Below are 13,486 nucleotides of genomic sequence, written 5' to 3' on the forward strand. Positions count from 1 at the left end.
AAGATTTGCCCATTGTCATAACTGTTCTTTGCTTCTGGCAAGTGATCTATGGGAGCCAGAGGAGCTTTTGGGATACAAATCAGATTCAAGTTGGGTGTGGGGTGGGAGAAGGAAATCTATGTGATAAATGTCAATAAATATGCAAGATACAGTGAGGATCACTGATTAATAATGGCCTCTGATGCTTGTGGTGTTTCAGTTCATGTCTCATGGAATTCACCAACCCAGCAACCTTTTGGAAGCAACATGTCACCAAGATTTTCTTCAGAAATGAGTCACTGCAAATTCTATTTTTATAGTGAGTTGATCAGCTATATAGATGGATGTATAGTTTATGAGAGCTTATCTTCAAAACATTTTCACCATTTCCTAAGATGGGGATCCTACTGCAACAAAGACACTGAAGCATCATATTCCTTTGAAAATTGTGTGTGTGTTTTTTAAGAATCAAATGACACTGAATAATAAGTCATGATTTGAATTATGGATATTATTTATGTAACATCTAAGCTTAGTCCCATATGAAGTACATGTAGGTAATAATTTGTGTTGATGTATATAGAATTTGATTCTGTCTATATTTTCTCTATAAAAACATCAAACTCCTGATTAGCTTCATATTTAAGATGAATAATCATTTAAGTTAGTGTTTATAAAGACTTAATAAGTTTATTATCATCAACTTGCAGTCAAGTATTTTAGGTAATATAGTTTTAGATTTAATAAATCAAATATTTTATTGAATCATATTATAAATATATGTTCATGGATTTTATTTTGAAATGTATCAAAAATGCCTATTGGTACTGATGGTGCTTCAGCCCTTTAGGAGGAGGAATGTTTGAAGATTGAGAAGCAATTTTATGTTGGTGGTGAATGCAATGTAAGTAAATGAACTGCAGATTCCGAGGTATGTGTCAGAAATGTCAGAATGGCTGATTGCTTTGGAGTTTGTCATGTCAAAGGAATTGCTGCAATTGACTTTTTGCTTTACAGAATTTTCTACTCTTTTGTTTTGATGTGTTTTTATCTTCTTACTTCTTCTGTATGGTCTGAGTTCTTTTGTGCCTCAGCTCTTGTTTTGTTGCTGACCAGACCAAGTTTAGTTCAATGATTCAAGTCTATTTAGTTGCATAAGCCCATCTCAAAACAAATTCTTTAAGATAAAGCCTGCTTAAGCCCAAAAACATATAAATTTATTATAAATATAAAAATATAATAAATTAATTCAAATCAATGATCATAAAAAATAAAACTAAAATAAGAACAATCCAATACACCAAAGATCAAGTCAATATCGAAACAATAAAGTTTTTATAATATTTATCATCGCATAAAGATTTACTTTTGAGAACAAGTTTAGAAAGCGAAAATAATATTTTATTAATAAATAAGAAAATTCATTGTTGCATCTTATTATGTTCATGATATTTCAGAAAAATATTTATTTTTAGCATATTTATTATGATATAATAATTTGGAGCCCATCTGATTTAATGTGAAAATTAGTTTGATGGAAATTCACATTTATATCTATCATCGTGAATCGGTGGTAGAGAACTCTCATTATTATTTCTCTGTGTTGTTATCTTGATGTCGTTCATTAGGAGTTGGCATGACTCAATCTTGACCTAGAAGCATAAAGTCATCTAGATGACCCTTGTGGCGGTTCGACGAGGTAGTTGACGCGGCGTCGAGGTATCCGAAGTGACTCGAAGGTGGCTTTAGAAGAGTCTCCGGCTACCCGAGATGATCCTAAGACTAGGCTGAGGTCGGTTCTAGTTTTCTTAGGAGTTTTATATAAAAGTCATTATCGAGGGAATTTCCTAACTTGACTCATTTGACGCTCAAATTAGTAGTATGGAGTTGTGTACACGTAGAGTATTTTCTGTGAGAGATGTCTGACCCCTAGGCAGGCGCTAGGGGTTGGTTTTTATATCTTGGCAACTGAGGGGACCATCCGTAACCATCGTAACACCCTCCTTTGACGTTTTTCCCACATGGCAATAGGCTCGAATGACACCCTACGAACTATTATCCACGGAGGTTGACCGAGGGGGAGCAGATCGGAGCGATCGCCTAGGGACCACTGCCCATGGTGGCCAACCAGATTGGCCGAACAGCCTCCCATGGATTATTGTCCACGGAGGTCGATAGACCAGTATTTCCTCCATGTCAGCTCCTTAGTGGTGACCAGTTAGTGGGTTATGATTGCCCCCCCTCCGAAGGCATGCTTCAGGGTTCTTGCAGAGGGGTTTGAGGCAGGGTCTCCTGTCATTAATCGAGTTTTCCTGATTTGGATATCTCATGTATAATAGGTTTGCACTTCTACCATAACAAATATCTTAGCATGGGTTGAATTTTTCGACTCACACACCTCAGGCTCATTTGGCCTGATGCCTCTATTATAGTGGATATTAAGGTGTGGGTCATATTTTTTAACTCACTCGCCTCGAGCTCATTCGGCTCAATGCCTCCACCATTGAAGATATGTTGGCATTGATTGAATTTCCTGACTCACATGTCTTGGAAACATTTGGCCTAATGCCTTTACCGTGACGAGCATCTTGGCATGGGTCAGTTTTCTGACTCATATGCCTCGGGCACATTTGTCCCGATACCTTTGTTATGACGAATATGTTGGCGTGGGTCAGATTTTTCGACTCACATATCTCGAGCACATTTGGCTCGATATCTCCATCGTGGTGGATATATTGGTGTAAGTTAGATTTCTCGACTCAAGCTTCTCGGGCATATTTGGCCCGATACCTTCATTGTGGTGGATATCTTTACGTGGGTTAAATTTTTTGACTCACGCATCTCAGGTATATTTAGCCCGATGCCTCTACCATGGTGTGTTTCCTAGTGTTGGTTGGATTTTTTGAGTCAACACCTCGAGCACATTTGGCCCGATGCCTCTGCCATAGCGGATATGTCAGCATGGGTCAGATTTCTTAACTCAGATGTCTCGGGCTCATTCAGCCTACTGCCTTTGGCATAGTGAATATGTCGACTCGAGTCGGATTTTCTGACCACACGCCTTAGACACATTTGGCCCAATGCCTCCACCATGGCAGAAATGTTGGCGTGGGTTAGATTTTCTGACTCACATGCCTTGAATCATTTGGCCCATTGCCTTTGTTATAACGGATATGTTAGCGTGGGTCAGACTTCCTGACTCATACGCCTCGGGCTCATTTGACCTACTACCTATGCCATAGTAGATATCCTGAGTTTCCACCGTAGTGGGCCTTTGTCCATTTTCTATCGCAGTGGATCTCAAGCTTTCGCCATAGCGAGCCTTCATCCATTCTCCATCGTAGCGGGCCTTCATCTCTTCTCAATCGTAGCAAGCCTTCATCCCTTCTCCATCATTGTAGATCTCAAGCTTCCATCGTAACAGGCCTTTATCCCTTCTTTGTTGTAATAGATCTTAGGCTTATGCTATAACGGGCCTTCACTCTTTCTCTGTCATAGTGGATCTTGGGCTTTCACCATAGTAGGCCTTTGTCCCTCTATGGCAGGTCTGAGTCACTCTATTGTGATAGGTTCAAGTCGATTTGCTATGACAGGTATCCTAGTCATATATGTTCTACAAGTCAATCACGTGAGTGATGACACGTGTGACATGTTACATAGTCTTTTTGCTTATTATTATTATTATTATTATTATTATTGATATTTTCTCACTTTATGTTAGATGTTACATATATTATGATGTATATTGATTTGTGCAATGAGAATCGGATCGTGATGATATCACGATACTAAGATCGATTCACTTTTAAACATGGACCCTAAATAATCCCGGTCGTATGTTACTCAAGAGAGACATCGAGATAACTGGACAAACTAGTGTGTTATGTATCCGTCCATATGATGGAGGCAGCTAGTCTCATAGTTGCTCATGTGAGGACATTAATTGGTCCATACAAGACAAGTGTTCATTGGAGAATGAGTTCACTGATTGATTCTCTCATGGAATACTGGATGGTTAATGATACATTATTGTTAGACAATAATTTTTGGTCCCAATTGTGTGTCTGATCCTTAGATTTCAAATACCAATGATGCCCTGTATTAATACTCTGCTCTTTGATACCAAACTTATATGTATAAAGGTTCCAAATTTAGTATAGTGGATTATCGGGAGTGGTAGTCAACCTTACGAGGGCAATTAAGCATCAATAGAGGATCATCCACTTTTGATATTATAAAAGGAATATCCTATGTATTCTTGCTCAGACAAATCCTTAGTCAGGGTTATTCAGAGAGAAAAAGCTTTATGAGAGAATCTAATTAGAGTGAGACTCGAGTAGATTCCGTTTGAGCTTGACAACACCATACCCAGTATACGATCTCTGGGATATTAAATAGATGAGGGACTATAGATACACGATAACTAAGGACAAACATATCTAATAGATTGAATTCTCGTTTGGGGACTATAGCGTAGTGACTTAGTAAATCCATAGTTAATAAATCAAGTAAATTATTATAAGAGATGATAATTCACTAAGTCAAAAAGAGTTCTGATATGTATGACTCATGGTCATCTCGATATTGGACCTAAAGAGTTACACACATATAATAAGCGTTGCGACAAGTAGAGATTTGAATATGAGATATTCATTGAAGCTCCTATCTTATTGGATATCCAATAAGCCCTTGAATTATTGGATCTTACGGATAAGATCCAATAAGAGATTATTGGGTAGAGATCTACTAATCTAAGAGACTTGGGTAGTTGGATGGAGATCTAGTACCCGATAAGGCAGGATCCATTAGGGTTAAGTTGACAATAGACCTTTATAAATAGAAAGGAATCAAAGGGGTATAAGCTAGACTCTTTTTGGTTGTCACCTCCTATTCTCCTTCCTCTCTCTCATCCTTAGCCGATAGCCCCAGTTTGGAGCATGTGGACAGCAAGAAGGGTCGACCACTTCTTGATCATATGGTGTGCGTGGAGAGGAAGATCGTATAGTAATTTGAGGAGTGACTTCATCACATCTACCTACCGTGTGGATCACCGCTAAAGAGGAGGACAGTTGACCTATTTTATCCACTCCTATAGATCTGAGATTTTACAAGGATATACAATCTCCTTATGTAACAAATCTCACTTGATATATGTAGTTTCAATTTTGTATTTTGTTTTGCGCACTAATATTCTCCCGACGATGAGAACTTTTTCTTTGAAAAATTTAGGATTTTATTTTTTTATTTTTTCACTGCATATATAATGCTTTGTCTAGGTTTCCTAATAAGGTCGAGCCACTTCATCATGATAGATCGAGTCGCTCTACCATAGTAGATTGAGTCATTCCGTTGTGGTAAGTCTCCCTGCCTGTTTTGTTACAACGGGTTTTAGGGTCCGTGTTGCTGTTATGGTCTTTGAAGCACTTTGCATTTATAGCGAGCTTTGGATTTTCCTGCCATTGGGGGCTCTTTTGAATTGTCTCCCAATTATGATGGGCTTCGGGTTTTTCTGCCATCAAGAGCCTTCCGAGTTCGTTTTAGAGGTGACATGTTTTAATCATGGGAGGAGAGAGATCAATAGTTCCACTTTAATCTCCTCGTTCACTAGGAGGCATGTTTATTCTATGCCTTAGCTTTTAGCCTCTAAATCCTTTAGGATCTTAGGAACTCCCGCCTCTTATAAAGAATTATCTCGAAAGGATCGTCCTCACCTTGGTCCAATTCTCCCATTCCAGGTCAAGATGTCCTTGCTTTCTTGTACCAGTTTTGAGTCATCTAATCGACAATCCATCGAGGCCTATACGTTGTCCTCAAGTAGTTTGAGGGTGGAGCAAGTTGACTCATCCTTTTCTGGGAATAAGTCTCCCGAGAACCCGAGGGCTCTTCGAGACCTAGAGTCCATGAAGAGCTCTCACCATTGTGACTTGGTGGTGAACGCATCTAATTTAGATCGATTGTGATCCCACTATTGCATCTCAACTTACTTCAAGTTGCATGTTACTTGACTCGGGCAATGTCTCTTTGACCCGATTCTTGGGGTTTTTATTTGTTCTATGACACCCTCAAGACAGAGCTCCGCATCTCACTTCATTCAATCATTATGTCGTGCCTCTAGTGGTGGAGGATTTTGTTTTCTCAAATGGTGCCCAACTCATTGCGCTATCTTGTGGCATTCATCGAGGAGTGCCGAGGTGTTAGAATAATCTCGACTTACACTCTCTTCTCCTCTTGCTTATAGCTATGTAAGGGATAGAGAGACTATTACTTGATTTCCTAAGGAGCTTTTAAGGTGAGTGACACCCTTTCAAATAATAAAGGCTAGTGGTAAAGGGCGTATTATTTTTTTATGAGCACTAGCCGAGAATGGGGATTCTCCCTCACTTGATTAGCACAGACTATCAATAACGCTCCCCCTTTCCTATTAAGGAGGTAGACTATGTACGTCACCTGAAGGAGATTCTCTCCTCCTTCGAAGTGGTGAGAAAGATGGATGAGAATTGACTGGTTGTGACGGGCCTCAACTTGGCCCCTCTAGGTATGACTTGGACCTTGCCTTGTTTATTTGGCTTTCACTTTTAACCTCACACTATAATGCAAATTGTTGCCAGGCATGAACCCCAAGCATTTGAAGGGATCGAACTCCGCATTGGGCGCTGCAAAGCCTAGATCATCCGGGGCGACCCGATGAGAGCTCTTTGTGGATCCAATTGACTTGTCTCGATCAAGTCATGATGATGTTGGGCAGCCCAAGAAGAAGCTAAACATGTTGGCTCGGAAGGCTCTGAGTGCCAAGAAGGGGAAGGTCATCAAAGGTTCAGCTTGGGGATTGGCTCACTCTACATCGGCTCCTGTCGAAGGTGAAGGCTTCAAGCCCGAGGGTTTTACTCGAGGAACAAAGCACTCTCCATTGACTCCTAAGGGGTGCCAAGATCCCGTGGTGCGTTCGAGGAAGAAGGTCGTGAGGATGTGGTTGATGCGGGACTTATGTAAGGGTAAAACCCTACCCTTCATAACCTTGCAGATGTTTGACCTTTCGAACCCTTCTTCAAATGCCCCACTAGAGCCCTACTAGGAGGGCCTCAAGCAGGCTCAAAGGATATGGGGTGAGGGCATAACCATAGAGAAGTACTATTAATGATCACTATGCCTCGATCTAGTGAAGTAAATATACTATTCCCCCTTAGAGGTGGTGATTAGTAGTTGCTTCCGAAACGAAGTGACGATAAGCCACATCACACTTCTCCTTACAATTCTCCTAATGCTAACTTGCACTTGTCATGCAGTATCATAACTATATAATGATCCTGATTGTTCAAGTCTGAGACACCAGTGTGGTAATCGACCAACTATCCTTAATGATCAATGAGATCTAAGTTGAGATTAAGGCATTGAAGATGGGTTCAATCTTGGCTATTGTTGTCGATGCAGAGGCTTGGGCAATAGAGTTGGCTAGTCAACTAGAAGATGCCGAAAAAAACCTCAAGGATGTTGAGCATAGGTTCAAGGAGGCTAAGGCATAAGTAGGCAAAGAAAAGACTAGAGAATTTAAAGCAGTAGCTAGGGGATATTGGGTGGTGTTTGGCTAGCCTCGACAAACAGTTGAAGGAGGTTCAAGGTGTTAATCACGTCACGGAGGACTAGTTGTTGGACATCTCTCGAGTGTTGGGGGCGATGAAGATTGAGGCTCGAGAGGCAAAGGAGGCACTGGAAGATAAGCAACATCATATTATTGAACAGGAAAGGGAAATAATTATCGCCTATAAGGAGTAAGCTAAGTTCCAGAAAGAGCAGCCTGGTGAGATTGGGTCGAGTCTCATACAAATACAAGTATCTGGTTGCCTTGGCTTGCTTTAATGTGAAGTATCCATAGTTGGAGATCGAGAACCCCTTCACGGATCAACCCGAGGATAATAATGTGCCGATGGTAGTGGATGTTGTTGCTTGTTGAGATAGTTGGGGTAGGAGTGGGGTGATGGCTTGCATCATCCTTATGAGAGCCTGCACCTAGTGCGTAAGACTCAAAAAGGCCTTGACAAAAATGACCAGGTGACCCACGCTCCCTTAAAGGAGAGAGCTCGAGGTTATTGAATAATCACTAGTAGCACCCTAGGGTCTGAGCAAAAGTGAATGCGTCCACTTAAGGGAAGGAGGGCAATTGTCCTCATTGCATAAAAGTACTATGTATGGGAGGTGACGCCTCCTTGCTAGAACACTCATTGAGAGGGTTTGCCGGTGGATATTCTTGTAACATTCGAACCCTCCTTTTAACACCAAAATGTTGTTGCCTTGATGCTATCGATTAGGAGTTGATAACACTCGATCTTGACCTAAAGGCATGAAGTCATCTAGGCAGCCCTCATGGCGATCTAACAAAGTGATTGACGTGACACCGATGTGTTCGAGGTGGCTCAAAGGTGGCTTTAGAGGAGTCTTCGGCTACCCGAGATGGTCCCTAGATTGGGTCGAGGTGGGTTTTGGTCTCTTCAGGGGTCCTGTACAAATGTTGATGCCATGGGAGATTTTTTGACCCGACCCCTCTAACGCTCAAGTTAGTAATGTAGAGTTGTGTGGGCATAGAGTATTTTCTGAGAGAGAGGTCTAACCCCTCGGTAGATACCAAGGGCCAATTTTTATACTTGAGCAATTGAGGGGACCATCCGTAACCATCACACTGCCCTCTTTTAGTGCTTTGCTCATGTGGGTGACGGGCTCGAATGGTCTCCTACAAGTTACTATCCACGGAGGCCAATTGAGGGGGAGTAGATATGAGCAACCGCCCGGGAACCATTGCCCACAACGACCAACCAAATTGGCCCGAACGACCTCCCGTGGAGTATTATCCACGGGGGTTGACAAATCGTTATTCCTCCCATGTCACTGTTGAATGGGGGAATGACCTGACCTTCGTCCACCATGTCAGCTCCTTGATGGTGACCAACTAACGAGTTATGATTAATGCCAAAATATTTCCTATTTCTTTGTTAAATAACATATAATGCTATATTTTATGAGATACTCCAATAAATTTTAATTTACCAAATATGAGAAATTAGTTATACTAAAGATTAAATCTTCATTTTATTTAAGGGAATAAGAATTTTGTTGATGAAACTTGAAGATCAATTAAATAGATTTTTTTGCAACTAGCTACTACTCTTTACACCTAAAGTTGGTGTATGAGATTGTGGAAGATGAAATGTTTCTTTTAACTACAGATGCCATATGATTATAAAGAGGATGAAACAAAGTTCTTAGAATAACATTGTAATATCCTTTATTTATGAATTATCTATGATATTTATATTATTTATTTATTTTAATATAAAATTTTATTTAATAATTTTTTATATTAGAAGCTTAGGGCTAGGGACCTAAATGTAAGTCCTAGAATTTAAATATAATTTATAAAAAAAATTATATTAAGTTAGTGAAAAAAAGTGAGAAAGTAGAGGACCCATGTCACTAGTTAACATAGGAGTGTGCCACCTATATTTACTATAATTTTAACACCTCTGATTTTTGTTGTATGCTTATTTATCATATTTTTATGTTAACTAAACCTAAGTAATTAGAAAAAAATTAACAAATTAGAATCTTACTGGAATCTATCTTGTATTTAAAAAGAGGAGGACTTGAATAAGGAGAAGTATTACTTTAGCAAGAGGATTTTTGATCAATTCTTCATCTTGGGCTTAACTTGTTCTAATACAAGTATTCTAGCCCATCTTATAGTAATTTTTATATATGATTTCCTCTTGTTTGTGAATAATTTGTAGAGTTTCTTCTTGTATATATAACTTTCTAATCTAAAATTTATAAGAATTCTAACTTATTTGTTTTGTTTTAATTATAACATTTTATATAAAATTCTGATTTGGGCAAAACCTATTGTTTTGAAAGGCAGATTCTTAGAATTTTCTTTTATTATCTTATTTGATGATCTAGAATATGAATGCTAACCCAAATATTTATTTTAATTAATCTTTTCATTTCTATCAAATAGAGATAAAATGACTTAGTTTATCTGTATTGTTTCAATTATAGTGTTATGTATAAAATTTAAATTTGAGTAAAACTACCTTTATCAGATACTAAACTCTTAAATCTTTCCTTCAATATGTTATTCAATTGATTTTAAGTATAAATGACTATCTAAATATTTATTTCTTTTAATCTTTTGAATCTTACTAAATAGAGATAATATATTTTGACCTTTTTTTTACTAAATTGCATGTAACTTTCTATATATAACTTTAATTTATACAAATCTTATTTTATCTAAAAGTATACTCATATATCTTTTAAAAAATATTTTACTTAAAAATTAGAGCATAATTTATTATCCAAATGTCTAGAACAATATACGTTATAGATTATGCTAGAACACATTTATTCTCAAATTCATCCATTCTTGCTTTTATCTTTTTGAACTTGATCTCAATTAAAATTCTTTCTTTAAATAAGTCATACATTGCACTTTAAACTCTTATATTTCTTATTTTAAAGCTTATCACTTAGAATGAATTATGCATATATTTATGGTGCTTGATATCACTTTATGTATGCTTATATATATTTTTATTGTTTCACATGTGCTTCATATGTATTCTAACTTTCTTGATCAAAATATTAAAGCCTATAGTGCTCTTATCAACCCTAAAGACTTCATCTGGACATAGGTGGATGGAGCTGTGGGAGACTAATATTAAGATTCAGAATTGAATAAATCATGTTATATTATGATCTCACTTCATTTTTTTGATATGTTTTCTAAAGTACATGTTTATATATTTATATGCTCTTTGGATATAAATAAAATATCAAATATGACACTTGAGCTTATGTTTTATATTTATTTTTGGATATGCTTCTGTAATATTCTTTACTCTATTCCTATAAATGAATGAAAGAAGATATCAAATATGACTTTACTCTGAAGCTAATAACTCGTATCTTGATATTGCATAGTTTATATATTGCTTTTTATTTTTTTTGTTAAGTATACTTTTAATGAAATAATATGTATTGCTTTTATATTTTTGTTAAGTATACTTTTAATGAAATAATATATATAACTCTTCTATCTATGCATTGCATCTGGATTCTTAGGTCTTTGAGATGTTATCTCTCTATTATGGATATATTAATTACTTACTAAGTTTTATAACTTACTTTATTGGTATATAATTTTTTTAGGTTAGCTTACTATTTACCCTAATGTTAGATTTGGGTTGAGGTAATGAAATATTAGAAGATTATGATGAGTTTTTAATGAGTTGACATAATATTATTATAAAAATATATATTTTACTTATAATATTATTTTAAAAAATAAATTGATATCCCTAGTAAAGATTAAAGGAACTCTTTTGAAAGTTTAGAATATTAAGTATGAAGTGTTTATTGAATCCTTGATTTTGATGATGAAATCAATCGATGAGTTTATTGTCTAATTTGCTATTTGAAAAATATGATGCAGGACTAACTTTGATCAAGAAAAGATAAAATGATTAAAGAAGAAGAATCAAACGTTACACCAAAGTAAGAGATCAGGCATCAGATCAAAAGTATTAAACGTTACTTCAAGATCGAATATTATGGGAGTCAACATGCCGATGGATCAAATGATACGCCGAACGTTTAGACTATGTGTCGAAAGTTCGTTATGAGTTTTGATGAACCAATGATATGGTAGACAATTTAGATTCTTATCTTGTAATTATTTAAGTTTTAACTGTCATAGTTAGGTCTTAAATAGAGTTAGGTTTGGGTGTAACCCTATAAACTCAATTATGGGTTCTTTGGGCCTGATCCGGGATCGAGTTGGGCTCATTGGGAGTCCCATTTAGTGACCCAGGATTAGGTCAAGTGGTGGGACCACCGGATCAGGCAGTGGCATCGCCTATGAGTTAGAAAAGTACGAAATGTACTTCTTCTAAAAGACCTGGTGGTGGTACTACCAATTGTCAGCTTGACAGGTGGTGGTATAATCCAGTAATAGCGGTGGCACCACTAGTACCATGGAAACCCGATATAAGACCTTTTTTGGCTCTATTTTTGAAGCCATTTGAGGTCTATAAATACCCTACTCTTTCCTACTTGAGGAATAAAAAAAAAGAATGAAAACTTATGTTTTAGAGCGTAAAAACTTTGTTAAAAAGTTGAGTCCTTCCTCCTAAGCTTAAAGGTTGTTCTAACGGAGGTTGTGAGAATTTCCTTATAAAAGAGAGTTATAAATGTTTTCTCCTAAGCCCGTCAAAGGGAGAAAAAGTTGTAAGAGGATAGTTTGTCTTCACCAATTGAATGAATATCGTTAGTGAATGACGGTGGCCTCAATGAAAGAGGAATCGGGAGTGGACATAGGTCGCGATGATTGAACCACTATAAACTCGGTTTGTATTTGTGTTTTGCTCTTTATTATTATTACTTTATGATTTAATTGCTTATTATACTTATTATAAGTCAAAGCACAATTTCGATATCGATTTCCATCGAACAAAGTTTTCAAACTGATATTTTATTAAAAGTACTAATTCACCCCCAATGATTTTTGAGTTGACCTTTCGGTTTTATAGAGTTATCGATTAGTGTATTGAATGATTATAAATTATACATGTGTTATAGATGTTAATGAAAACTTAATGCTTTTGGGTGTTGAGAATTTTTTTGATTTAAAATAGGTTCACACCTTTTAATATTATTTTGAGAGTATGATAAATATAATATATCATATACATAATGCAAATTCTTCCTTTGTTCAACGCAAATTCCAATCACAATTGACTCAAATGGTACATCAGAAGTTATATCAACTGTTGGTATATTAGCTTATTATTTGGCAGCCTCTGAATTGCCAATTAAAATAATTAATCCATGGTGGCACAGCTCCAATCAGCTGCAGAACAAAGCCTAGATTTAAGACTTGGCATAACTTATCACCTTTCTATGTCTCACCTGCTTATCATCTAATCCAATTCTGTCACCAGCTGGGAAATTGATAGTGCAAAGTGAGCTTTTGAATATGAATGTGTCAGTGAATGTCAATGCTTAAAGTAAAGCAGAGTTCTGATGCCAACTTCTTTCTTGTGTGTGATTCATGTGGTCACCAGCATCAGCCAAAAGGAGAGGGAGGGGAAGAAGATTATAGATTTGAGACCTTCCACTTTTCTTTTGAGAGAGAAACCATACTAGGTCTAGCATCAATCAGTGTCAGCACTTTTGTCCATGATTCTGAGGTCAAGACATGGATGTGGGTGGCCCTGAATTCTACTTGTTTGTTTGTGTTTGTCAGATTTAATTTGTTGGTTTGCACAATGATGACCATCTTCTTTTCCTAAAATCTTCAATGTAAGAATAGTTAGAAGTCAAACTTAGAAATACAATACAGTTCATCTGCTCTTGACATGTATACATATGAAGTTACAGTGTAATTTGATTTTGGGTTATTGATCTCCTTCAAACAAATTTGAGAGTAATATTTTATTTTATTCTCCAATCACCAGTGAGT

This window comes from Musa acuminata, chromosome BXJ3-9 (genome assembly GCF_036884655.1).
Source record: "Musa acuminata AAA Group cultivar baxijiao chromosome BXJ3-9, Cavendish_Baxijiao_AAA, whole genome shotgun sequence".
In the NCBI taxonomy this organism is placed as follows: Eukaryota; Viridiplantae; Streptophyta; class Magnoliopsida; order Zingiberales; family Musaceae; genus Musa; species Musa acuminata.